The sequence below is a fragment of the Sapajus apella genome, unplaced genomic scaffold (assembly GCF_009761245.1).
Source record: "Sapajus apella isolate SASKATOON/1434 unplaced genomic scaffold, GSC_monkey_1.0 scaffold41, whole genome shotgun sequence".
Lineage (NCBI taxonomy): Eukaryota > Metazoa > Chordata > Mammalia > Primates > Cebidae > Sapajus > Sapajus apella.
This window is the reverse complement of record NW_022436981.1, coordinates 881,722-907,027: the sequence shown is the minus strand read 5'-3', so window position 1 is coordinate 907,027 and position 25,306 is coordinate 881,722. Positions and strand designations below refer to the sequence as shown.

The 25,306-nt window shown below is 44.2% G+C and overlaps 1 protein-coding gene and 1 pseudogene across 6 annotated transcripts in view; both read right to left on the bottom strand.

Annotated features, from left to right (window-relative positions):
• BICRAL (BRD4 interacting chromatin remodeling complex associated protein like) overlaps positions 1-25,306 on the bottom strand; it is a 99,390-nt gene that overhangs the window by 68,804 nt on the left and 5,280 nt on the right. Inside the window, exons 1-2 of one of the 5 annotated variants that reach the window (XM_032299431.1) lie at positions 19,959-20,465; positions 19,229-19,496 (exon numbers count right to left, since the gene is read on the bottom strand). The gene's annotated coding sequence lies outside the window, so the exon portion shown is untranslated. Of the gene's footprint in view, positions 1-19,228; positions 20,466-25,306 lie in introns of those variants that run through there. The other 4 variants (XM_032299430.1, XM_032299429.1, XM_032299433.1 and 1 more) reach the window with 4 other exon arrangements.
• LOC116565701 lies at positions 16,218-19,222 on the bottom strand (annotated as a pseudogene). The gene has a single exon (XR_004275563.1). The product of XR_004275563.1 is annotated as a eukaryotic translation initiation factor 3 subunit A-like (transcript).

The following is a 25,306-nucleotide window of genomic DNA, read 5'->3' as shown; positions in this document are numbered from 1 at the left end:
GCGGAGGTTGCGGTGAGCCGAGATCGCGCCATTGCACTCCAGCCTGGGTAACAAGAGCGAAACTCCGTCTCAAAAAAAAAAAAAAAATATATATATATATATATATATAAATTCACATTGGGAGGTCGAGGAAGGAGGATCACAAGGTCAGGAGTTGGAAACCAGCCTGGCCAACATAGTGAAACGTCATCTCTACTAAAAATATAAAAATTAGGCTGGTCCAAAGGTAGTGAGTTATCTCAATTGATTGTTCACAGTCAGTTACAAATCAAACTCCTTGTTCTACTCTTTCCCCCCTTCTCTACTGCACTTCAATAGTCTAAAAAAAAATACAAAAATTAGCTGGGCATGGTAGCTCATGCCTGTAATCCCAACACTTTGGGAGGTCGAGGCAGGAGGATCACCTTAGGTCGGGAGTTCGAGACCAGCCTGATCAACATGGAGAAACCCTGTCTCTACTAAAAATATAAAATTAGCTGGGCTGGTGGCGCATGCCTGTAATCCCAGCTACTGGGGAGGCTGAGGCAGAGGAATTGCTTGAACCCAGGAGGTGGAGGTTGTGGTGAGCCGAGATCATGCCATTGCACTCCAACCCGGGCAACAAGAGCAAAAGTTCACCTCAAAAAAAAAAAAAAAATTAGCTGGGTACAGTGGTGGGCACCTGTAATTTCAGTCACTTGGGAAGCTGAGGCAGGAGAATCGCTTGAACCCGGGAGGCAGAGGTTGCGGTGAGCCGAGATCGGGCCACTGCACTCCAGTGTGGGAGACGGAGCGAGACTCTGTCTCAAAAGAAATAAATAATAAATAAATAAAGATCTAAGAAAGAATATGGACAAATATATTTGTAACATATTATTCCCAGCAAGGTTCCATAATGAGTGTCTACAAAGAGTTTAAAGACATTGATTTAATCTCATCTTTCTAAACTCTATTTAAGAGACATACACTTCTATCTAGTGAAATATTTTTTTTTTGAGACGGAGTTTTGCTCTTGTTGCCCAGGCTGCAATGGCACGATCTTGGCTCACCGCAAATTCTGCCTCCTGGGTTCAAGAGATTCTCCTGCCCAGCCTCCAGAGAAGCTGGGATCACAGGGATGTGCCACCAAGCCTGGCTAATTTTTGTATTTTTAGTAGAGACGGGGTTTCTCCATGTTGGCCAGGCCATGAAATCTTTAATAAACCCTAAGAAATGCCATGTGAACTGAACTGGAATTTGTATTGTAATTATTTGTATCAAGAGACCATGAGATACAAAGTTTCAGTTGGAGAAGATGAAAAACTTCTGGAAAAGAATGGTGGTGAAGGTCCTCAACAATGTTAATGTATTTAATGCTTCAGAAAGCTGCACTATGGTTAAAGGCCAGGCGAGGTGACTCACACCTGTAATCCCAGCACTTTGGGAGTCTGAGGCAGGCAGATCACCTGGGGTCAGGAGTTTGAGACTGGGCTGGTCAACAAGGTGAAACCCTTGTCTCTACTAAAAATACAAAAATTAGCAGGGCATGGTGGCAGGCACCTGTAATCCCAGCTACTTGGGAGGCAGAGGCAGGAGAATTGCTTGAACCTGGGAGGCAGAGGTTGCAGTGAGCTGAGATCACATCATTAAGCTCCAGCCTAGGCAACAAGAGCAAAACTCCATCTCAAAAAAAAAAAAAAAAAAAGGTTAAAATTTTATGTTATGTATATTTTACCACAATAAAAAAAAGAATGAAGCATCTACAAATATTCTTTTTTTTTGTTTGAGATGGGAGTCTCACTTTGTTGCCCAGGCTGGAGTGCAATGGCTTGATCTCGGCTCACTGCAGCTTATGTCTCCTGGGTTCAAGCGATTTTGGGCCTCAGCTTTCCAAGTAGCTGGGATTACAGGCACCTGCCACCATGCCTAGCTAATTTTAGAAGAGATGGAGTTTCACTTTGTTGCCCAGGCTGGTCTTCAATTACTGACCTCAAGTGATCCACCTGCCTTTGGCCTCCCAAAGTGCTGGGATTACAGGGGTGAGCCACTGTGCCTGGCCATATCTACAAATATTCTTATTAAGAATTTAAAAATACTGTAAGAAATCATTTGAATATAGCTAATTGTACATCTTTGATGTTTTAAAAATGTATTTCTGGAAAAGTATTCTCTTCCTCTAAGCCAGTAGCTTCAGGATAGATGTTCACCCAGGGGAGACAATGGATCCAGGCCCATCAATTAAACTCAACCCCAGCAAGCAATGGGACAGGAGATTGAGGCAGATCACCCCACAACCTACTGACAGGCATATCATGCATCTATAGTAAGAAATCACTCTAATGAAGGATGGGTTTCTCAACCCTTTTTGTGATTTTGCTCTCCGGTAAAGAGTATAGATTCTTTCTCAGAATAATATATATATATTTTTCAGAATATTTCAAACTGCATAATATAGGTAAGATTTTATTGAACCACAACTATTAAAATTTTCATTCTAATACTTATGTATATATTTTTTGTTCTGTCTCTGTGAACCCAAATAGTCATACGTGTGATTCTTCATCAGTGCAGTAAAATACATGATTTAGTGGTGAATCTGGTAACTACCCTCATTTGGTAAACAGTAATCTTTCAAGATATCTGCTAATATAATGTGATATAAAAATATTTTGGCCAGGTATGGTGGCTCCTGCCTGTAATTTCAGCACTTTGGGAGGTCAAGGCAGGAGGTTCATTTGAGCTCAGGAGTTCAAGTCCAGCCTGGGCAATATAATGAGACCTTGTCTCTACAAAATATATATATTTCTACTGGGTAAAAAATTTCCACTGTTAATACAGTCAGCCCAGCTGGGTGCGGTAGCTCATGCCTGTAATCCCAGCACTCTGGGAGGCTGAGGCGGGCGGATCACCTGAGGTTGGGATTTCAAAATCAGCCTGACGAACATGGAGAAACTCTGTCTCTACTAAAAACACATAAAATTAGCTGGGCATGGTGGCGTGTGCCTGTAATCCCAGCTACTTGGGAGGCTGAGGCTAGAGAATCGCTTGAACCTGGGAGGTGGAGGTTGCGGTGAGCCAAGATTGCGCTGGGACAACAAAAGAAAAAATCTGTCTCAAAAAAAAAAAAAAAAAAATACAGTCGGCCCTCCATATCCATGGGTTCTGCACCTGCAGATTCAACAGACCATAGATTGAAACTATTTGGGAAAAATAAAACAACAAAAAAATGACAATAACAATAAAAATAAATTTTAAAACAATATAGTATAACAACTGTTACAAAGCATTTACATTGTGTTAGATACTGTAAGTAATCTGGAGATGACTGGATACTCTGGGCATGCTGCCTATGGGGTAGCCAGGCTCTGCAAGGAGCAGTAATAAAAAATAAAAATTAAAAAAGAAAATCTAGATATGATTTAAAGTATATGGGAGGATCTGTGTAGGTTATATGCAAACACTACACAATTTTTAAAAAATTATTTTATTTATTTATTTAGAAACAGAGTCTCTCTCTGTTGCCCAGGCTAGAGTGCAGTGACTCAATTTCAACTCACTGCAACCGCTGCCTCCTGGGTTTGAGGGATTCTCCTGCCTCAGCGTCCTGAGTAGCTGGCACTACAGGTGGCTGCCACCATGCCTGGCTAATTTTGTAGTGTTAGCAGAAACAGGGTTTCACCACTGTTGGCCAGGCTGGTCTCAAACTCCTGGCCTCAAGTAATCTGTCTGCCTTGGCCTCCCAAAGTGTTGAAATTATAAGTGTGAGCCACCATGCCTGGCCCCCCTTTTTTTCTAATTAAAAACATTTTTTTTTCTTTTTCAGGTTCATGTGACTTTTTTTTAGATTTATTTTAATTTTAGATTTAGAAGGCACAGATGCACATTTGTTACATGGGTATACTGCACACTGGTGGGGACTGGGCTTTTAGTGTACCCATTACCCAAACAGTCAACACTGTACCCAATAGGTAATTTTCAACCCACACTCCCCTCCCACCCTGTCCCCTTTTGAAGTCCCTAGTATCTATTATTTTCATCTTTATGACCATGTGTACCATTGTTCAACTCCTACTTATAAGTGAGGACGTGTGGTAATTTAATTTTCTGTTTCTGAGTTAGTTCACTTAGGATAATGACCTCTGCCTCCACATTTCTGCAAAGGGCATGATTTCATTCTTTTTCATAGCTGGATCCACCATTCATTCATTCATTCATTCATTCATTCATTGAGTCCCATTTTGTCACCCAGGCTGGAGTGCAGTGGAGCAATCTCAGCTCATTGAAACCACTGCCTCCTGCGCTCAAGTGATCCTCCTGCCTCAGCCTCCAGAGCAGCTGGGCCTATAGCTTTGCACCACCACGCCTGGCTAATTTTTGCATTTTTTGTAGAGATGAGGTTTGGCCATGTTGGCCAGGCTGGTCTCAAACTCCTGACCTCAGGTGATTCACTGCCTTCAAAGTGCTTTTATAGGTATGAGTCACCATGCCTGACCTATAACAATTTAATAATAAAAAAAGCAGTGATAGCTAAGACCCCAATGGGTTGGCATTATGTTAATGATTTACATGCATGATCTCACTTAATCCTTTCAAAATTCCACCTGAAAGGTAAGTCCTCTATCCAGAGGAAGAAACTGAGGCACACTCCCTCAGGGAAGTTACTCACTCAAGGCAGTACCTACAGCAAGATACTAGAACTCAGAACTGTCTGGTTCCAAAAGTGTTGATACCAAACACTTTAGCCTTTTTTTTTTTTTCATTTTTAAGTCAAGTCACTCCTTGTTTGAAAGCCTTTAGGATGTTTTAATCTATAAGAGAAAATTCAAATACTTTGGCCCTACATTTAGTGCATTTCACAAACTGATCCCAAGGTCCCTTCCCAGCCTTCCTTTCTCTCTCTCTTTTTTTCAACTTCTCATTTCATCCAAAGAAGTCTCCTTACTGTCTGCCCCTCTCAGAAAATCCCAACCTAACTTTGTTCTTTTCCACCTAAATTCTTCTTTTTATGCATCTTTTCCTGGTCAACAAAATCCTCTTTCTCCTTTAGGCTCCAGTTCAAATTCCATTTCCTACACATAATCCTTGACAGCTCATTCTCTTATACTCACATCCCATTCGTCACCCAGGCTGCAGTGCAGTGGTGTGATCTCGGCTCACTACAACCTCCACCTCCCAGTTCAAGCAATTCTTGTGCCTCAGCCTCCTACGTAGCTGGGATTATAGGTGTGCGCCACCATGTACGGCTAATTTTTATATTTTTAGTAGAGACAGGGGCTCGCCATATTGGCCAGGCTGGTCTTGAACTCCTGACCTCAGGTGATCCACCAGTCTCAGCCTCCCATAGTGCTGGTATTACAGTTGTGAGCCACTGCACCTGACCTTTTGTCACATTTTAAAATCTAATAGCAGAAAGTTTTGGAAAACAAGTTAGACAACTTTCTAACATTAGATGTAGATCTTTTCAGTTATCTTGACTGTAGTTCATGCATAATTCTCTTTGAGTGTTGGTGGGGAGATCAATAAATAGATTCTTGCATGACTTATGATAAGTTTTTTTTTTGAGACAGAATTGGCCGGGCGTGGTGGCTCACGCCTGTGATCCCAGCACTTTGGGAGGTGGAGGCGGGTGAATTACCTGAGGTCAGGAGTTCGAGACCAGTCTGACCAACACGGTGAAACCCCGTCTCAAAAATAAAAAGAGACGGAGTTTTGCTTTTTTTACCCGGGTTGCACTGTAGTGGTGTGATCTTGGCTTACTGCAACCTCTGCCTCCCGTGTTCAAGCCATTCTCCTACCTCAGCCTCCCAAGTAGCTGGGATTACAGGCACCCACCACTGTGCCCAGCTAATTTTTCTTGTATTTTTAGTAGAGACAGGATTTCACCATGTTGGCCAGGCTGGTTTCGAACTCCTGGCCTCAAGTGATCCACCTGCCTTGGCCTCCCAAAGTGCTGGGATTACAAGCATGAGCCACCATGCCTGGCCTCTTATGGTAAGTTCTCTTTTTTTTTTTTTTTTTTTTGAGATGGAGTCTCACTCTGTAGCCCAGGCTGGAGTACAGTGGCACGATCTCAGCTCACTGCAACCTCTGCCTCCCAGGTCCAGGTTCAAGCAATCCTCCTGCCTCAGCCTCCCAAGTAGTTGGGATTACAGGCACGAGCCACCCAGCTAATATTTTTATTTTTTAGAGAGACAGGGTTTTACCAGTCTGGTCTTGAACTCCTGACCTCGTGATCTGCTTGCCTCAGCCTCCCAAAGTGCTGGGATTATAAGCGTGAGCCACCACGCCTGGTCGGTAAATTCTTACTTAATTTTAAAACTTGACAGTACAAATGAAAAAAAAAAAATAGAGTAACATATTAGTACTCATAAAATATATAAAAAATATATATATTTATGAGCCAGGCATGGTGGGATACACTTGTAGTCTCAGCTACTTGGCAGGGGAAGCAGGAGGATCATTTAACTTCAGGAGTTCAAGGCCAGACTGGGTACATAGCCAGACAAAAAAATACACACACACACACACACACACACACACACACGAGATAAGTGAATTTTGTCTGGCATGCATTAAGTATTTTATGTGACAGAATATGTTTTGCATTTCTAAGTTAAGGCACTCAAGCCTCTTTTTCAAACAACATGGTTACCCAAATGTCATTTTTCTTTGTATTATTCTCTTTGGACATTAACTGTCAGATTGCTTTATCTGTGTCATACGTGCTGTAACAGAAAATAAATTCTAGGTACATCATGTGACATATAAAGTGAGATTTATAGTAGCTAGGAGTGGTGGCTCATGACTGTAATCCCAGCTATTTGGGAGGCTGAGGCAGGAAGATCACTGTAGCTCAGGAGTTCAATTCCAGCTTGGGCAACACAGCAAGCCCCTGTCTCAAATTTTTTCTATTAATCTGGTTTATAAACAAGTAACATAGTTTTAAAATTTTTAAAAAGTGATCTTGTCCAGGAGTTTAAGACAAGCCTGGGCAACACGAGGAAACTCTGTTGTTACAAAAAATACAAAAATGGTGGCGTGCATCTGTAGTCCAGCTACTAGAGAAGCTGCTGTGAGCTGAGATCATGCCACTGTACTCCAGCCTGGGCAACAGAGCAAGACCCTGCCTCAAATAAAAAAAAAAAATAAGTCATCTTGAGGCCTGTGCATAGAAGTAGCTCTGAATATATCCCAGTTGTAAACCTTCATTTTGTGTGATTACACCTAGAGAAAAGGGGTTGACTTTCACAGATTTCTCCGTTCTAAAACTCTCATGATCTGGAGAATGACAATACAAACAGGAACCAAAAATAAGCCAACCTGGCCGGGCGCGGTGGCTCAAGCCTGTAATCCCAGCACTTTGGGAGGCCGAGGCGGGTGGATCACGAGGTCAAGAGATCGAGACCATCCTGGTCAACATGGTGAAACCCCGTCTCTACTAAAGCTACAAAAAAAAATTAGCTGGGCATGGTGGTGCATGCCTGTAATCCCAGCTACTCAGGAGGCTGAGGCAGGAGAATTGCCTGAACCCAGGAGGTGGAGGTTGCGGTGAGCCGAGATCGCGCCATTGCACTCCAGCCTGGGTAACATGAGTGAAACTCCGTCTCAAAAAAAAAAACAAAAAACAAGCAAACAAAAAAATTAGCTGCGCATGGTGGCACACAACTGTAGCCCTAGCTACTAAGGAGGCTGAGGCACGAGAATCGCTTGTACCTGGGAGGTGGAGGTTGCAGTAAGCCAAGATTGTGTCACTGCACTCTAGACTGGGCAACAGAGCAAGATTCCATCTCAAAAAATAAATAAATAAATAAAATCAACCAACCAATTTCTTTATTTTTTTGAGACAGTTTCACTCTTGTTGCCCAGGCTAGAGTGCAGTAGCTCGATCTCAGCTCACTGCAACCTCCACCTCCCAGATTCAAGCAATTCTTGTGCCTTCCGAGCAGCTGGGATTACAGGTACCCACCACCATGCCTGGCAAATTTCTGTATTTTTAGTTGAGATGGGGTTTCCTCAGTTGGCCAGGCTGGTCTCAAACTCCTGACCTCAAGTGATTCACCCACCTTGGTCTCCCAAAGTGCTGGAATTATAGGCATGAGCCACTGCACCCAGCTTCAATGTCTAAATACTTATTTGCACTTCTAAAAAGTCTCAGAGTTAAATGAAATCTAGGCCAAGCGGAGTGGTTTATGCCTGCAATCCCAACACTGTGGGAGGGTGAAGCAGGAGGATTGGTTGAGGCCAGGAGTTTGTGACCAGCTTGGGCAACATAGCAAGAAATCATCTCTGCATTAAGAAAAAAAAATTAGCTGGGCATGGCGGTACATGCATGTAATCCCAGCTACTCAACAGAGGCTGAGGTGAGAGGGCGGCTTGAGCCTGGCAGATAAAGGCTACAGTGAGCTATGATCATGCTACTGGACTCTAACCCTGTGTGACTGAAATACTGTCTCAGAAAAAAAACAAAGAAGTTCATAAGAAAAAGAGTTACAGTAAGCCAAGCTTATTATTGAGAAAAAATATTTTATAAACTTAATGTAGCCTAAGTGTATGGTGTTTATAAAGTGCACAGTAGTGTACAGTAATGTTCTAGGCCTTCACATTAGTTCACCACTCACTGACTCACCCACACCAACTTCCAGTCCTGCAAGCTCCCTTCATGGTAACTGCCCTATACAGGTGTACTATTTTTTTCTTTTGTATCATATTTTTACTGTACCCTTTCCATGTTTAGGGATGTTGAGATACACAAATACAGTTGCCTACAGTATCCAGGTACAGTAACATCCTGTACAGACTTACAATACAAAAGCAATAGACTATATCATACAGCCTAGATGTGTAGTAGGTCATACCATCTTGGTTTTTGTAAGAGCACTCTATGGTGTTTGTACATGATGAAATCACCTAATGATGCATTCATCAGAACATATCTGTCATTAAATGACGCATGACTGTATTTATTAAAAACCCGTCAGAGGCCAGGTGCAGTGGCTCACGCCTGTAGTCCTAGCACTTTGGGAGGCTGAGGTGGGAAGATCACTTGAGCCCAGGAGTTTGGGACAAGCCTGTGCAACATAGTGAGTCCCCATCTCAAAAAACAAAAACAAAACCCATCAGAGTCTCAAACAAGATAAAGGTTTAACAAACATGACTTCTCTTCCCCCTCATTTTCTTCCTTGTGAAAATGTTTCAATTTCAGGCCAGGACACAAAGTTCAATTCCTAATAAAACAAAATGTCCTGGATTTGGGTTCAACTGAAATAAACCAATTCTAGAAAGGCAACACCATTCATATCTTATTCTCTCACATTCTTACACAAGACTTTAATTTTAAGTAATGCTAAGTGTTTAATGTGTTTGCAAGATAGAGAGCCAAAGAACCCACAAAAACAGAACATGTTCGATTTCACAACTTTATTAAAAATAAATAAGTAAACAAATCATAACTTTATAAATCAAAGTTGATTGGGATTAAGGAGAACCTGGGTATAAGAAGATCTGGTACAGAGAGGTCTCAGGATCTTTTCCTGAATGGGAGTACATACGAGGCAGGGAGGGCAAACAACAAACCAGAAGAAAGCTGCTGCTCCCAGGTCCTCTTTCTTCCACCTTCCCACACAGCATGCTGGCAGCTCCTGAGCTCTCCTCAACTGCACTACAAAGGCCAGCCCCAGCACAGCCAAGTCCTGGGCTCCCTCTCCTTGCAGCCAAGCACCACCTTAGTGATTTCCATCTTAGGGCTTTCCTTGTAAAGCTCACACCCCACATGCCTTTTCAGTCAGCTCTCTCACCTCTCTCATTTAACTCTTCCCCAACTCCCCAGCCCACCTTCTGCCAGCTCCTTCACTCGCTGTATTTTCCACTTCTACTATACAGAACATTATTCTTCCAGCAAGAACCATGCCATGCAGAAACACAACTGGTATGCTACTTAAATCATGCTGTTTCACGTTTTCCCCACAGTGGATACATTCCACAGACTGGCTCTTCTCACCTTTATCTCAAAACCTGTTGTCTCTGTCCCTGAAAAATGACCTTGCTATCTTTTTCAGTGAAGAATATAGACAGCTATTTTGAATTCCATCACTACTCCATTCTTATGTTCTCTAATCTCGCTTTATGGTTATTGTTTAGCCTATTTGGGGAGCAAAGAAACCTCATGATAAAGGGAATGACAAGGAGATTCAACAAGGAAAGGGAGGGGAAAAGAAAGTAAGGAGGGGATGCTACATACTTTCATTTGACATTGTTTAAATCTTTTATTTTTTTTGAGATGGAGTTTCGCTCTTACTGCCCAGGCTGGAGTGCAATGGCACGATCTCGGATCTCTGCAATCTCCGCCTCTTGGATTCAAGCAATTCTCCAGCCTCAGCCTCCTCAGTAGCTGGGACTACAGTGCCTGCCACCATACCCAGCTAATTTTTGTATTTTTTAGTACAGATGGGGTTTCTCCATGTTGATCAGGGTGGTCTTGAACTCCCGACCTCAGGTGATCCATCCGCCTCAGCCTCCCAAAAGTGCTGGGATTACAGGGAAGAGCCACCATGCCCAGCCTAAATCTTTAAAAAATGATTTTCTCACAGGATTCAGCTCACGCCTATAATTCCAGCACTTTGGGAGGACATGGTGGGAGGACTGCTTGTGCCCAGGATTTTGAGACCAGCCTGGTGACAAACAGAGACACCTGTCTCTACAAAAAAAAAATTTTTTTTTAAAACATTATCTGTGCATGGTGTTACGTGCCTATAGTCCCAGCTACTTGGGAGGCTGAGGAGGGGGGATCCCTTGAGCCCAGGAGGTCCAGGCTGCAGTGAGCTACAATTGTACCACTGCACTCAAGCCTGGGTAACAGAGTGAGACCCTGTCTCAAAAACAAACAGACAAAAAAATGAAACTCAGTGCTTATTTCTCTCCTTCCGTTTTTAAATTGGATTTTTTTCTCATCACTTGCACAGATCAGAATGTCAAATGCTATAAGCTGCCACATATTCAATGGTCTTGCTTCTTTTTCTCACAGATCCCTCTAGCAGTGTAAGGCATTGCTGATCTCTACAGAACACTGTTTTCCTTTTGACTCCTGTCATTCTATTCTACCCAGGTTCTCCAAGTACTATGTCAGCAAATGTTTACTGAGTGCTCAACTTGTTTTGAATGCTGTGCTAAAGGCTTAGAACAAAACAGTAAACATGGAAGCAGATAATGTAATATTCCCTGGTCTTATTCTAGAATCTCTGTTTGTATAGGTGACTTATGCACACTCAAGTTTGGTACCATGATAAGGGAAGTTACTTTCTCTTTAGCTTCAGTAATCAGATTTCATTTCTAATGCAATTTTCTTCCATATGCATATAACATATCTATCTGCCACAAAAATTTAAGTGTTCATTCTTTTTTTTTTGAGACAGTCTAGTTCTGTTGCTCAGGCTGGAGTGAAGTGGGGAGATCTCAGCTCATTGCAATGTCTGTCTCCCAGGTTCAAGTGATTCTGATGCCTCAGCCTCCTGAGTAGCTGGGATTACAGGTGTGTGTCACTGTGACTGGCTATTTTTCTTTTTCATATTTTTAGTATAAACAGATTTTGCCATGTTGGCCAGGCTGATCAAACTTCTGGCCTGAAGTGATTTACCTGCCTTGGCCTCCCAAAGTGCTGGGATTATATATGTGAGCCACGGGGCCCAGACTAATTCATTTTTTATTGTGGTAAAATATATATAAGATTTACAATTTTAACCATTGTTTTTTCAGGATTGGGAAAACCCTTTATTTCTCTATGGAATTACAGAATTTTAACCATTTAAAAGTATTCGGGGGAAAAAAAAAAATATTCGGTTACGTGGCGTTAAATACCTTCACATTGTTGTAAAACCAAGAGCCCTATCCAGCTTTAGAAATGCTTTTCTTTTTTTGAGACCAAGTTCTGCTCTTGTCACCCAGGCTGGAGTGCAATGGCACAATCTCAGCTCATGGAAACCTTCGCCTCCCGAGTAACGGGGATTACAGGCATGCGCCACCATAGCCGGCTAATTTTGTACTTTTAGTAGAGATGGGGTTTCTCCATGTTGGTGAGGCTGGTCTCAAAACTCCCGACCTCAGGTGATCTGCCCACCTCAGCCTCCCAAAGCGCTAGGATTACAGGCATGACCCACTGCACCTGCCCAGAAATTTTTTCATCTTCCCAAACTGAAACTCTGTACCCATTAACTCACTTGAAGCTAGTAACGATTTTCATGGTTAAATTCATGGCCTCCACTCCCATTCTTCTCTTACTTTCCTACCCAGCTAACATTCCAAGGTTCATCATCAAAATCACCCCCTGCAACTACTCTCAAGCCCCTGGCACTGCTTCTCCTCTGTCAAACCTGCAGGGCAAAACACCGATTTTGGGTGATCACCTGCCTGCCCTTTGCTGCCCTCATAACAGCTGAATATTGCTGGCAGAAAAATCACACAACTAGCTCAGCTGATTGGTTTCACCTTAAATTCACAGCACCAAGCCACAGGGAGGCATTCAACAAGGCCCAGCATTGAAACTACCCTGTTTCCCATTCAGTTCCTTGTTCTACTACTCAAGGTGAAGTATCCATCTCTACTGAAATCATCCACTACCCCTTCTTTGTTAAGTTGCTGGTCTTGCCTCAGACTTCACGGAGGAAATAGAAACCATCAGAAAGTAAAGTCCTATATTCCACCTCCAGTTCGCCTTGCACTTGTGCCCCTATTCTCTGTCTTCTGCCACACTGTGTTTTCTTGCTGCCACTAAAGGCAAGTGCTCTTCCTGTCTTGAATTCCTTAAGAATGCTGCTACTGGCCAGGTGTGGTGCACGCCTGTAATCCCAGCATTTTGGTAGACTGAGACAGGTGGATCACCTGAGGTCAGTTCGAGACCAGCCTGGTCAACATGGTGGAACAATGTCTCTACTAAAAATAGTTAGTCAGGTGTGGTGGCGCATACCTGTAATCCCAGCTACTTGGGGGGCTGAGGCAGGAGGATTGCTTGAACCCGGGAAGTGGAGGATGCAGTAAGCCAAGATCATGCTGCTGCACTCCAGTCTGGGCAACAAGAGCAAAACTGTTTCTCAAAAAAAAAAAGAAAAGAATGCTGCTCCTTTGGTACTACTTGGTCTCTCTTCTGGATTAGTCTCACCCTCACCTTCTCTATTAAATATTCTCATTAGCCTATCTAGTTCTCATTGTTTAAAAGAAAAGCCCTCTTATGGTGGTGCCTATCTGTGGTCCCAGCTACTCAGAAGAGGCTGAGGTATGAGGATCACTTGAGCCCAGGAGGTTGAGGCTGTGGTGAGACATGCTTGCACCACTGCACTCCAACCTGGATGACTGAGTAAGACCTTGTCTCAAAAAAAAGAAAAAGAAAGAAAGAAAGAGAAAGAGCTCTCTTCTTTGACCCCATCTCCCTCTCCAGCCACTAAGCTGTTTCTCTCCACTTTACAGCAGCAAAATTTCCCTAGCAAGGTGTCGATATTCACCTCACTTCCTATTCTCTCTTCAGAGCATTCCAATATGGCTTGGATCTTCATATGCCACTGAAACCACTTGTCAAAACAGTCACATCATGTTGTCAAATCCAAATAGACATCTCTCTATTCTCACTGTTTAACTTCTCAGCAGCATTTGACAGAGGTGACTGTCTCCTCTTTCTTGAAAAGGATAAAATATTCTCCCACTTTAATGGCTGAGCCTTTCAGTCTCCTTTGCCCAAGGTTTAGCCATTGTTAGTGTTTAGGGTGGGTTCCCCCCCACCCCCCCGCTGCCCACCACAGATCTGGCTGTGTGGGAGACCAGAGTTTTATTACTCAAATCAGTCTCCTAGGGCTTGATCTTAAGGCCACAAACGTTCTCAATCAGTCCCATGACATGCCATCTGTGTACTAGTGACTCCCAAAATTTATGTCCAGTCTAGGTAACTCCCCCCAGCTCAACTTAAATATTCATTGCCTACTTAATTGTCCACTTGGATGTCTCCCAATTATTTAAAACATACAACAGGTTCCACACGGAACTCTTGCTACCCATCCCTCCCTACCTGTTCCTTCTCCAACCAGTAAATGGTACCATCTGGCAGCCCAAAGCTTGGGCCTGCAACCTGAAGGGACCCTTGATTCCTCCTTCTCCCTCCAAAGCCAACCCAGTAAGCAAATCCTTCTGATTCCATCTCCAAAATGTGTATGTGAAAACTGCTGTCTACTCTTCTGTATCTCACTGCTACTTTACTTGCCGGAGACACTACCGATCTTGGACTGACTATTCCAAGAGCCTCCTAACTTCCCTGTTTCCTCTCTTCCTCTACATAGCCAGTTATCTTTAAAAACAAAAACATTATCACTGCCCAAATTAAAACCATTCTCATTGCCATTAGAATGAAATCCAAAAATCCTCCCCCCCCCGCCATGGCTTAATATAAGACATATAGGATCTCTCCAACTCCATCTCATTCCACTCTTCCCTTGCTCAGAGGAGCCTTCTCTCCAGTCTAACACCTAGCCTTCCAGGTCTTTGCACTTGTTCCCAGGTCTGGAATGTCTCTCCAGCTTTTCACATGGCTAGCACAAGTTCTTGTTTCAAGTCTCAGCTCAAATGTCACCCCTACAGGGACTTTTCTTGACCCTTACTAGCCAAAATGGTCATTCCCAACATACTTTTAGATCCACCAGCCACTTACAATTTTTCTTAATCTGTCATTATCTTGATTATTTGTGTTTAACTATTTTCTGTCCTTCCTCACTACACTGTAAATTCCATGAGTGCAGAGATCTTCTCTCCTGAATTCCAGTAAAGGTTAAAGAAGCTACTGTTTCCCTCTACACAGGTTTATTTCAGATTTCCCCCTCGTTCAAGCTTTAAATGGATTTTAGTCAAAGACTGTAATTACTTTGGCATTTACCATAAAAAACAAGGGGAGAAAAACCACAAGTGACTTCCCTTTAAAAATTGGAAGTCACTCCACCCATCTACTGGTCTAGACTGGACACAGACTGCACAGAGGTATTCAACAGATGCTCCTTACAAAAATTTTCCAATGTGTACATATGCAAAGATGGTATAATTCTGACATCTGCATCAAAAATCTAAGTTTTAAACTACTCTCCCTAGCAATTACTAAACACAACAATTATTTCAGAAGAATCAACAAGGGGAAGCACAAAATAAGTAAAATACATGATCCTTGATCCAGAGAAGTTAATGATCCTATCACTGACTTGGTTCTTTCTCACTTTAGTAAGGTGATCTATTCATCACCTGCTACAGATACCTCTTCCTGACCAGTGTTTTTATCCGTATTCTGCTCTTACGAGGTTCCACATTTAGAATAACTTGACCGTTCTACTTCCCAAAACTCAGAAGATACGTCCACAATTCAAAATTCAGGAAACCATCTTTTCTTTCAAGGATTTATCTTCAGGTCTTTATTCTAGGGTTTGTTGCTGGTTTTTGTTTTTGAGACGGAGTTTTGCTCTTGTTGCCCAGCCTGGAGTGCAATGGTGGGATCTTGGGTCACCGCAACCTCTGCCTCCTGGGTTCAAGCAATTCTGCCTCAACCTTCCGAGTAGCTGGGATTACAGGCATGCGCCACCATGCCTGGCTAATATTGTATTTTTAGTAGAGATGGGGTTTCTCCATGTTGGTCAGGCTGGTCTGGCACTCCTGACCTCAGGTGATCTACCCACCTAGGCCTCCCGAAGTGCTGAGATTACAGGTGTGAGGCACCTCACCCGGACTATTTCAGGGTCTTTTCTACCCTATTCTTAATTTCTGGATCAAGCCTAGATTCAATTCTTTCTTTCTTTCTTTTTTTTTTTTTTTTTGAGACAGAGTTTCGTTCTTGTTGCCCAGGCTGGAGTGCAATGGCACAGTCTCGGCTCACTGCCACCTCCGCCTCCTGCATTCAAGGATTCTCCTGCCTCATGTGATTTACCTGGCTAATTTTTTTTTTGTATTTCTAGTAGAGATGGGGCTTCACTATGTTAGTTAGCCAGGCTGGTCTCAAACTCCTGACCTCAGGTAACCCATCCACCTTGGCCTCCCAAAGTGCTGGGATTACAGGTGTGAGCCACCCCTCCCGGCCTCAATTCTGTTTTTGTTGCACAGCTGTCTTGACTTAACTAGATGGCCTAGCTAGACTTAGAAGCCTGTATGTTGTATAACCTCCCAACAGAATAAGACAATATACTTTTAAAAATGTACTGAGATTTTAAAGTCTTAGGATACCTAAACCTTTTTCTCTGAGAACGTAATTTTGACTATTTGATAAATGGCATCTGGAAGAGGAAAAATAAAAATGAGACTAACATGAGCAAAAAACTGCTGAAACTCAAAATGATATGGACCTCAATTCTCATGTTCCAATTCAAAAAAGAGCCAGCAGAACAGTGCAAGTACAGTACAAGACAGCCCAAATGTGTATCTATGTCACACTGGAATCTCCTGGAGAGCTTTGGAATACTAGATCTTCAGATGCAGCGGGTACAGGGTGGGCCAGAATTTCAATATTGAACATCAAGAAGTTGGATTGCCTGAGACATTATTAAATGACCCAATTGGCCCTAGCAAATGATGGTGGAAGAGATGACGTTACAAATCTATATTCAAAAACATCTCCCCAGTTAATTCTGATGCTCAGATTTGGAAACCATAGGTGTAGAGGGAAGAACACAGCTTTTATCATCCAATGCCAATTTTACCTCTTAAAACAGCAAGATCTCGAACAATTAATTACTGTATTTCTATGAACGTTCATCCATTCCCCAGTACACAAATCATAAAATCAATCTTCCAGGACTGATAAAACAGAAATTATACAAAGCACCAAGCACAGTTCCTGGCATACAGAAGGTGTTCAATATATGGTCGGTCTTTTTAAATGGTCTAAAATATCCACTGTGTATTTATAAACACAAGGACACACCTAGTGGCACCACTGTGTTACTTTCCTCTCTTAGAAATTAACTACTTACTTTCCATGTCTGTGGATTTCTAGAGAGATCAGAGCTTTACAGACCTTTCCCCTCCTCTTGTCAGTAACAATGTAAAAGTTTAAAACCCCTCCCCCATCTCTAATAGATACTACCAACAGATACTTTAGACGGATGCTTTTTTAGAAAAGGAAGACTTTCAGAGTGTTTTAAAGCATATTGAAAGATCAGAGTCCTAAGAAACTGTTTTGATTCACTGCCATTTGAAGTAATATAAAAGACAACAAGAAGTTTCAAAAAACTGGAACCCATTGCCTTCCCACAATCTGACAACTAGTAAATGTCTCCCCAGGGTTGTTTTAAAGTAAGAAACGAATAGTAGGGTACCCGTAGAGAACCATGTTACCGGAGGGCATACACACCGTCCTCGACTCTTTTTTTTACTTTTGTAATCTAAATGGACTCTACTTTCAACAATAACTGGAGGAGGATGAAGGCAAAGCCTCAATGCCCTGCCCCGTGCCGGGCCACGGAAGACAAAGGCGTCCACTCTCAGGCAGCAGGAGAGAAGATGGCTAGAGCTCCTCACCTCCAATTTTGACTGGGGGCAGTGGGGGTGCGGGGTCAAATAGGGAGGGAACCCATCAGTCTCGAGGCTCGACCCTCAGCCCCCTTCTTCCATCACAAGTGGGAAGGAGGAAGAAGTTGGCCCCAGCCCTTCCCGCTCCAAGCCGGCCTCGTCTTTTGGGTCTGGGGGCTTGGGGAAGGAGCAGGCCGGGCGACTCCGGCCCCATCTCCAGAATTCAGCACCCTGCTCCCGGCTCCCGCTGGCCCCCGGCCTCGCGGCGCCCTGGTCAGCAAAATGTCCTCGGAGGGCGCCGCCCGCGCCGCGAGAAAGATGGCGCCCGCCGAGCAACTGCGCCACCAGCCCTGGCGACAGGCCAGGCCCAGCGCCATCTTAGCGCCTTCCAACTGCACCCCCCTACCCAAGCAAAATCCGGCATTCGCGGCGACTCGGGGGGCGCGAACAGCGTCAGGCCCGCGCGCTCTCGGCCAAAAAAGCGCCGCCCCAGCCGCTCATCTCTTCTGGCCGGCGCGGCGGACAGCGCGGGCCTCGCAGGAGGCGCCTGGCTGGGCCGCGGGGTCCTCCGCGCGGCTGGGGGCTCGCCCCGACCCGGCCGCGGATCCTCGGCGGAGCTTCGGGAAGTCAGCGAGGCGGCTGGGAAGGGGCAGTCCCGCCGGCAGGTGCGCGCCGCCGCCGCCGCGGGCTCGGAGCGGGAGCGGGAGCGGGAGCCGGGCCGGGGCGACCCGCCGGCCCCGAGCTCTCCCTGCCGCAGCCCGGACCCGCTCTGCTCGCCGCGGCCTCCGGCAGATGCGGCGGGAAGGAGGAAGCCAGGATGAAAAATAAACCTCGTCCCCGCCGCCTCCCTCCCCACCCTCTCCCCTCCCCCTCCCCAGACGCGGGGTCCATTTTGCCGAGAAGAAAGAAAATATGATTCACACCCTAGAGCTTCCGAGAGAGAAAAGAAACGAGGGGGGGAAAACAGAGGGGTGGAGATTGGAAAAGCTTATTTTTCTTCCTCGCCCGCCGTCACTCCAGGCCCTCCCTGCCCCCTGCTCGCGGCCCCGCCGCGCCGTCTTCCCCTCGCCGAGCCCCGCTCCCTCCTTCCCGGCTCCCGGCGGCTCCGGGGGGCGGAAAACACACTCACGCTCGCGCACACAACTAATTTTAAACCGGCTCAATCAATGAGTCATTAAAAGGCTTCCCTCCCCTCCCCTCCCCACCACCAACCGCCACGCCACCCCCTTCCCGGGCTCTCCCTCTCCCCGCTCCAGAAATTTGCATCCGCGGAAAAGAAAAAAAAAAAAAAAAGGAAAAAGAAAGGCGCCGGGCCCCCACCCCGCCGAGGTGCCCCCGGCCCGGCCTCGCCGCCCCCTGCCCGCCTGCGCCCCCGCCCGAGACACTGAACTTGGTCTTCCCGGAGCCCCGGCGGCGCTGGGAAAGGCATAAACACCCGATTCCCCTTTTCTCCGTGTCCATTAAACATCCACCCACCACCACCATCACCCACCCACAAACCCCCCCCCCCCCCCAAAAAAAAAACACAGCCTTAGCCAATAGCTCTCTGGGCTGAAACCTAATATCCTGGTTTTGGCAACTCGGTGTTTAATTTGCTCCTCTTTCTTTTCTGTCTGTCTGGAGACAGATCTCCAGCCCCCCCTCCCTCGCTTTTCCCCTCCCCGAAGGAAAGAGGCAGAGGAAGGAGGTTGTGTGTTTTTTTTTTTTTCTCCTTGAAATTTTTATCACAAAATTATAATACACTCAAAGGGAAACTCACCGTCATGAAAAAGCAGTGCCTTGTCAACGGGGTTTCTGCGCCATCGCAACAGGGGCGGCGGCGGCGGCGGCGGCGGCGGGCGCGGGGCGCGGGGCGCGAGCGCGGGAGCTCCCGGCCGAGCGGCGCCGGCCACACGCGCTCCGCTCTCTCTCTCGCTCACCCCCGCGCCGGGCGGCGGGCGCCCGCTCCCCGCGCCCGCCCGGCCTTCATGCTCTGTGCCCGGGCAAACCGCTCGCCTGCTCGTCTACCTCCAAACTTCGGTTCTCGCCTGGCAAAAAATGTGGAGATTAGGATTTTTTTAATTAGAAAAAAAAAATTTTTTTTTTTTCTGGAAAATCAAGCTCCAAGGATGTTCATTCCTGTTTCCTTTGGGATTCTTTTTAACTTCAGAAATGTATTGGTTTATTCAAGAAACAGTTTTATTTGGCTTAAAAAAAAATATTAAGATCCACGAGGTGCGTGCTAAATTTCTCTTGCAGGCTACACACACACACACACACACACACACGCACACCCCCCCCCCCCCCAGTTTTAGCTTGACACGGGAAGGGGGGAGATTAAAGACCAAAAAATAAAAATAAAACAAAACACCCTACGAGATTTGTTTAGAACTCTAATTAGAGCAAGCCTCAGTAAATACATTTTGCATATGCTTTTTAAAACAAAAAACCACTTTTAACCTAGTTATTAGGCAACTAACTGGTTCATCCTAACTTTTAAATATACTAACCTTTCCTTTGCAACTCTGTCCATTCCAAAATTCTGTGAAACCTTACCTGTGAAGCTGGTATGTCAACATTAAAAAGGAAAACAAAAAACTTTACTAAAAGGAAAGTGAGGCAGAGTAAATCACTCTCAAAACATTCATTTTCTACTGCCTTCTCTTTAATGTAGGTATCTTTTATCTCCATATTTGCAGAATTTTCATTACATAGCTCCCTCATTCTTAAAAGAGAGCTCGTCAACCTTTTAACATTCTTTGGTCCAAGTATAATTACCACCCATTTTTAATCTCAAATCTCAAATTGTTGAGACTTCTCTGTAAACCATCTAGTATCCAAAGCATTTAAATTCTGTGGCCCAGGTCCGGTGTGGTGGCTCACGCCTGTAATCCCAGCAGTTTGGGAGGCTGAGACGGGTGGATCACCTGAGGTAAGGAGTTCAAGACCAGTCTGGCCAACATGGTAAAACCTCATCTCTACTAAAAATGCAAAAGTTAGCTGGGCTTTGCGGTGGGCTTCTGTAAGCCCAGCTACTCAGGAGGCTGAGGCAGGAGAATCACTTGAACCTGAGAGACGAAAGTTGCAGTGAGCCAAGACTACGCATTGCACTCCAGCCTGGGTAACAGAGCGAGACTCAAAAAAAAAAAAAAAAAAAAAAAAAAATTATTTGGCCTGGAGTGGGAGCAGGTACCTTGTAGTCTAGGTTAACTACAAATGCCCACAAAATATACTGGGGTTTTTGCTGTCGTCTTTTATTTTAAATAAACATCAAGGATAGATAAAAGATGAATTGTACAGAATGTAATTCAGGTTTTAAACAATACATACTGGCTGGGTGCAGTGCCTCACGCCTGCAATCCCAGCACTTTGGGAGGCTGAGGTGGGTGGATCACATGAGGTCAGGAGTTCGAGACCAGCTTGGCCAACATGGTAAAACCCTGTCTCTGCTAAAATACAAAAAATTAGCCAGGCGTGGTGGCAAACCCCTATAATCCCAGCTGCTCAGGAGGCTGAGGCAGGACAATCGCTTGAACCTGGAAGGCAAAGGCTGCAGTAAGCTGAGATCATGCCACTGCACTCCAGCCTGGACAACAGAGCAAGACTCTGTCTCAAAAAAAAAAAAAACAATACATATTAAGCCTCAGAAATATTATAAATTGCTTTAAAATTCATTTGTAATGCATATAGCAATAGGATGCTGATAAACCAAATGCTCAGTTGCTCTACCTATGGAGTAGCCATTCTCAAATGGCTCAAACCTATCTCTCCCAGATATTTGGTGAGTTCTCAATATCCATAGATTAAAATTATTTAAATGAAATTATTGTATGGTTTCTATATCCCCTTAGCATTAAAAAAAACCACAAAAAACCCTTAGTGGTAGTACACCTTTCTTACATATATAAGGATACTGTAACTAGACTATATTGAATAAATTAAATCTGTCAAGGCTGGCATGTTGTCATATTCAACATAGAAGATCTTTTTAGTCAGGATGCAGTGGTTCATACCTGTAATCCCAGCACTTTGAGAGGCTGAGAAAGGAGAATCATTTGAGGTGAGAAGTTCAAGACAAGCCTGAGCAACACAGCACAAGATCCCATCTCTAAAAATATTTAAAAATCAGCCAGGTATGTGTGACACATGCCTGCAGTCCCAGATACTGGGAGACTGAGGTGGGAGGACCGCCTGAGCCCACGAGTTGGAGGTTGCAGTGAGCTATGATCATGCCAGTGCACTCCAGCCAGGTTAAAAGAGTGAGACCCTGTCTCTAAAAAAATAATAAAATAAAAAGATCTGGCTGGGTGCAGTGGCTCATGCCTGTAAGTCCTTTGGGAGGCCAAGGTGAGAGGACTGCTTGAGGCCAGGAGTTAAAGAGCAGCCTGGCAAACATGGCAAAACCCTGTCTCTACCAAAATATAAAACTTAGCCAGGCATGGTGGCATGTAGCTATAGTCCCAGCTATTCCAGAGAGGCTGAGGCACAAGAGTCGCTTGAGATTGGATGATAGAGCAAGACTCTGTCTCAAAAAAACCAAACAAAGAAAAACACCATATCTTGTTCTAGTACTGCCATTTTATCATTCATAATGTATGCTTTATATTTAAATGTGCCTTAAAAATACATTCAGTGATTTAGTATCACACAGTATCATTGAGGTATATTCTCAGATATTTTGCTGCAAATGCAGCCAAGGGCTTCTTCGAACAGTAGTCTTTGTATAAACTAGCATATTTCTCTACACTTGATGGTTGGACCAACCAGTTTTCTAATTGGCTTGGAAAATTTTTTAAACATGTTTTAAGGTGCCTTTGGATTGGCTAGGATTTAATTATAATACCAATTCCTAAGAATTACATTTCAAGAGTCCATATATTATGCATTGCAATTTGGGCCCACCAAGCAAGTTTTACAGCTGTTGCTCCATAGCTCCGATGATATATGTGTGTGTGAGTGTGTACTTTAGTTTCTTGAGACAGGATCTTCCTGTTACCCAGGCTGGAGTGCAGAGGCATGATCATATATTACTATAGCCTGAAACTCCTGCGCTCAAACAATCCTCTAGCCTCAGCCTTCCTAGTAGCTGGTAATATAGGTGCACACCACCACACTTGGCCATTTTTTTTTACTTTTTGTTTTTTTTATTTTTGAGACAGAGTTATGCTCTGTTGCCCAGGCTAGAGTGCAGTGGCGCGATCTTGGCTCACTGCAGCCTCTACCTCCTGGGTTCAAGCAATTCTCCTGCTTCAGTCTCCTAAGTAGCTGGGACTACAGGTGCACACCATTACACCCGGCTAATTTTTTTCATAATTTTAGTAGAGAAGGGGTTTCACCATGTTGGCCAAGATGGTCTCAATCTCCTGACCTCGTGATCCGCCTGCGTTGGCCACCCAAAGTGCTGGGATTACAGGGCATGAGCCACTGCGCCCGGTCTTGGCCAGTTTTTTAGTTTTTGAGAGACAGGGTCTTGTTTTGTTGCCCTGGTTGGTTTTAAACTCCTGGGATCAAGTGATCCTTCCGCCTCAGCCTGCTGGCATTACAGGTGTAAGCCACAGTGTCGGGCCCTCCAGTGACACAGTAATAGATTTCAGAAAGCTATCCTCTCAAGTCAGCCAAAACTGCGAGGAAACTGAAATCTGACTTTAAAAGATGACATAACAAAGCTGAATTTATATACTCATAAAGAGCCTAGGGCATTGCAGGCTTTTTAAAGAGAATGTCCAAATATAAGAACACTGGCATTTAATAAGGGTCTTCTAAGTGCCACCAGGCATTATGCTAGATACTTAAACACATTGTCACATGAATTTTCACTCAAACCCGAAGAATAAGGTTTAATTATCTTGATTTTGTAGATGAGGTTCCCAACAGGAATTTGCCTGAGGATATCAGTCTAATAAGGGCAGACAGGATAACCAAGTCTGGCTGACCCCAAAACTCACCCTCTCTGTCAGACCTGAAAAGGATCTTGGGAACAAACTGTCTTTGCTGTTTCAATGTTAACGTTGGAGTCCAGTGGTGTGGTACAGACAGAAGGGACAACCATCTAATTAGTGAAGACCTACTTTGAGAATGCCAGTTGTCCAACCTAATTTTAAATCTGGAGGAGGAGTTTGCAAAATAGTGGGGCACAGTAGGAGAATTTCAGATTCTCCAGGTACAACCAAAATTATAATTATTTAATAATATGGCAAAACAAAAACAACTTTTCCCCCGGATTACCACAAAACTTAGTTTAAATGAGGGATATACTTTCATATATTAAAATTTAAAATTATAATTTATATAGACAGGATTTTGGTAGCTGAATACAAAATTAGAAAACATTTTTTTTTTTTTTTTTTGGACGGAGTCTTGCTCTGTTGCCTGGCTGCAGTACAGTGGCATGATCTCTGCTCACTGCAACCTCTGCCTCGCCTCCCGGGTTGAAGCAATTCTCCTGCCTCAGCCTCCTGACTTGCTGGGACTACAGGCGAGAGCCACCGAAGCTCCAGCTAATTTTTGTATTTTTAGCAGAGAAGGGGTTTCACCATGTTGGCCAGGATGGTCTTGATTTCTTGACCTCGTGATCCGCCTGGCTCGGCCTCCCAAAGTGCTGGGATTACAGACTTGAGCCACCACACCTGGCCAAGAGGAAAGTTCTTAAAATGGCTTTACTATATGCAAATAACTTTAATTGTTTCTCTACAATTATGTACAAGTAAATGGCAACTCCTATGATTCCCATCTGTGTATGTGACTTAGAAAGAAAGGCAACCAGACAGGAAAAAAAAAAGGAGGTAAATATAATTGAAATGTTCTAACACATGCTTGGACCTCCAAATAAACAGGCCCAGTGTCCACAGAACAATGAAAAGTGAAAGTGTTCTTCTTTCTCTCCCTCCAAATGTTCCCCTTGGTTGGTTAAACAGTCTCAGAAGGGGAGAATGCAAATGCTGGAGACTGAGTACGGATACGCATGACCAGATGCGTCCAGATCACAGAAACGGCAACACATACCAGAAGAGTTAGTAAGTGTTCTACAGAGTGTTTGCAAAACAAAATCTTTTAAATTATTGGTGTGCATAAATAATGTATATACCTTTATTTGTACCTATAGAGGTCCTTATATTCGGAGGTTTAAGTGTACTGGCTCTACTCAGACTGACCTGGGTTCAAATTCTAATTTTGTCACTTAACAGGTATGTGGCTTTGGGCAAGTCATTTCACCATTCAAGGCCTCAACTTCCTCGTCTATAAAATAGGGGATGACTGTGGTACCCACATCTGAGAGTTATTTTAAGGCTTCAGGAACTAGTGTAAAATACTTAGCATGGTGCCTGAAACATAAGGAGAGTTCACTACATTCAACTGCACTGCCTTATTTTAGTTATGTGTCAGGTTAAATCTTCCCATGTGAATAATCAATGCTAACTAATCTCCTACGATTCAACCTAATATGTTTCTCTTATGTTCCTTCTTAGTTAGGGAGCTCCTCAAGGATGCCAGACCATCATCTCTATCCTTATATTCTCTAAGGGCCTAGTAGAGTCTTTTGTATACAGTTTGCCCACAATCAATAATTTTGCAATAAAGGCAAAACAGCCCAGTCCACAAGATCTACAAGAAATTAGTGTATCGGCCGGGCGCGGTGGCTCACGCCTGTAATCCCAGCACTTTGGGAGGCCGAGGCGGGTGGATCACGAGGTCAAGAGATCGAGACCATCCTGGTCAACATGGTGAAACCCCGTCTCTACTAAAAATGCAAAAAATCAGCTGGGCATGGTGGCGCGTGCCTGTAATCCCAGCTACTCAGGAGGCTGAGGCAGGAGAATTGCCTGAACCCAGGAGGCGGAGGTTGCGGTGAGCGGAGATC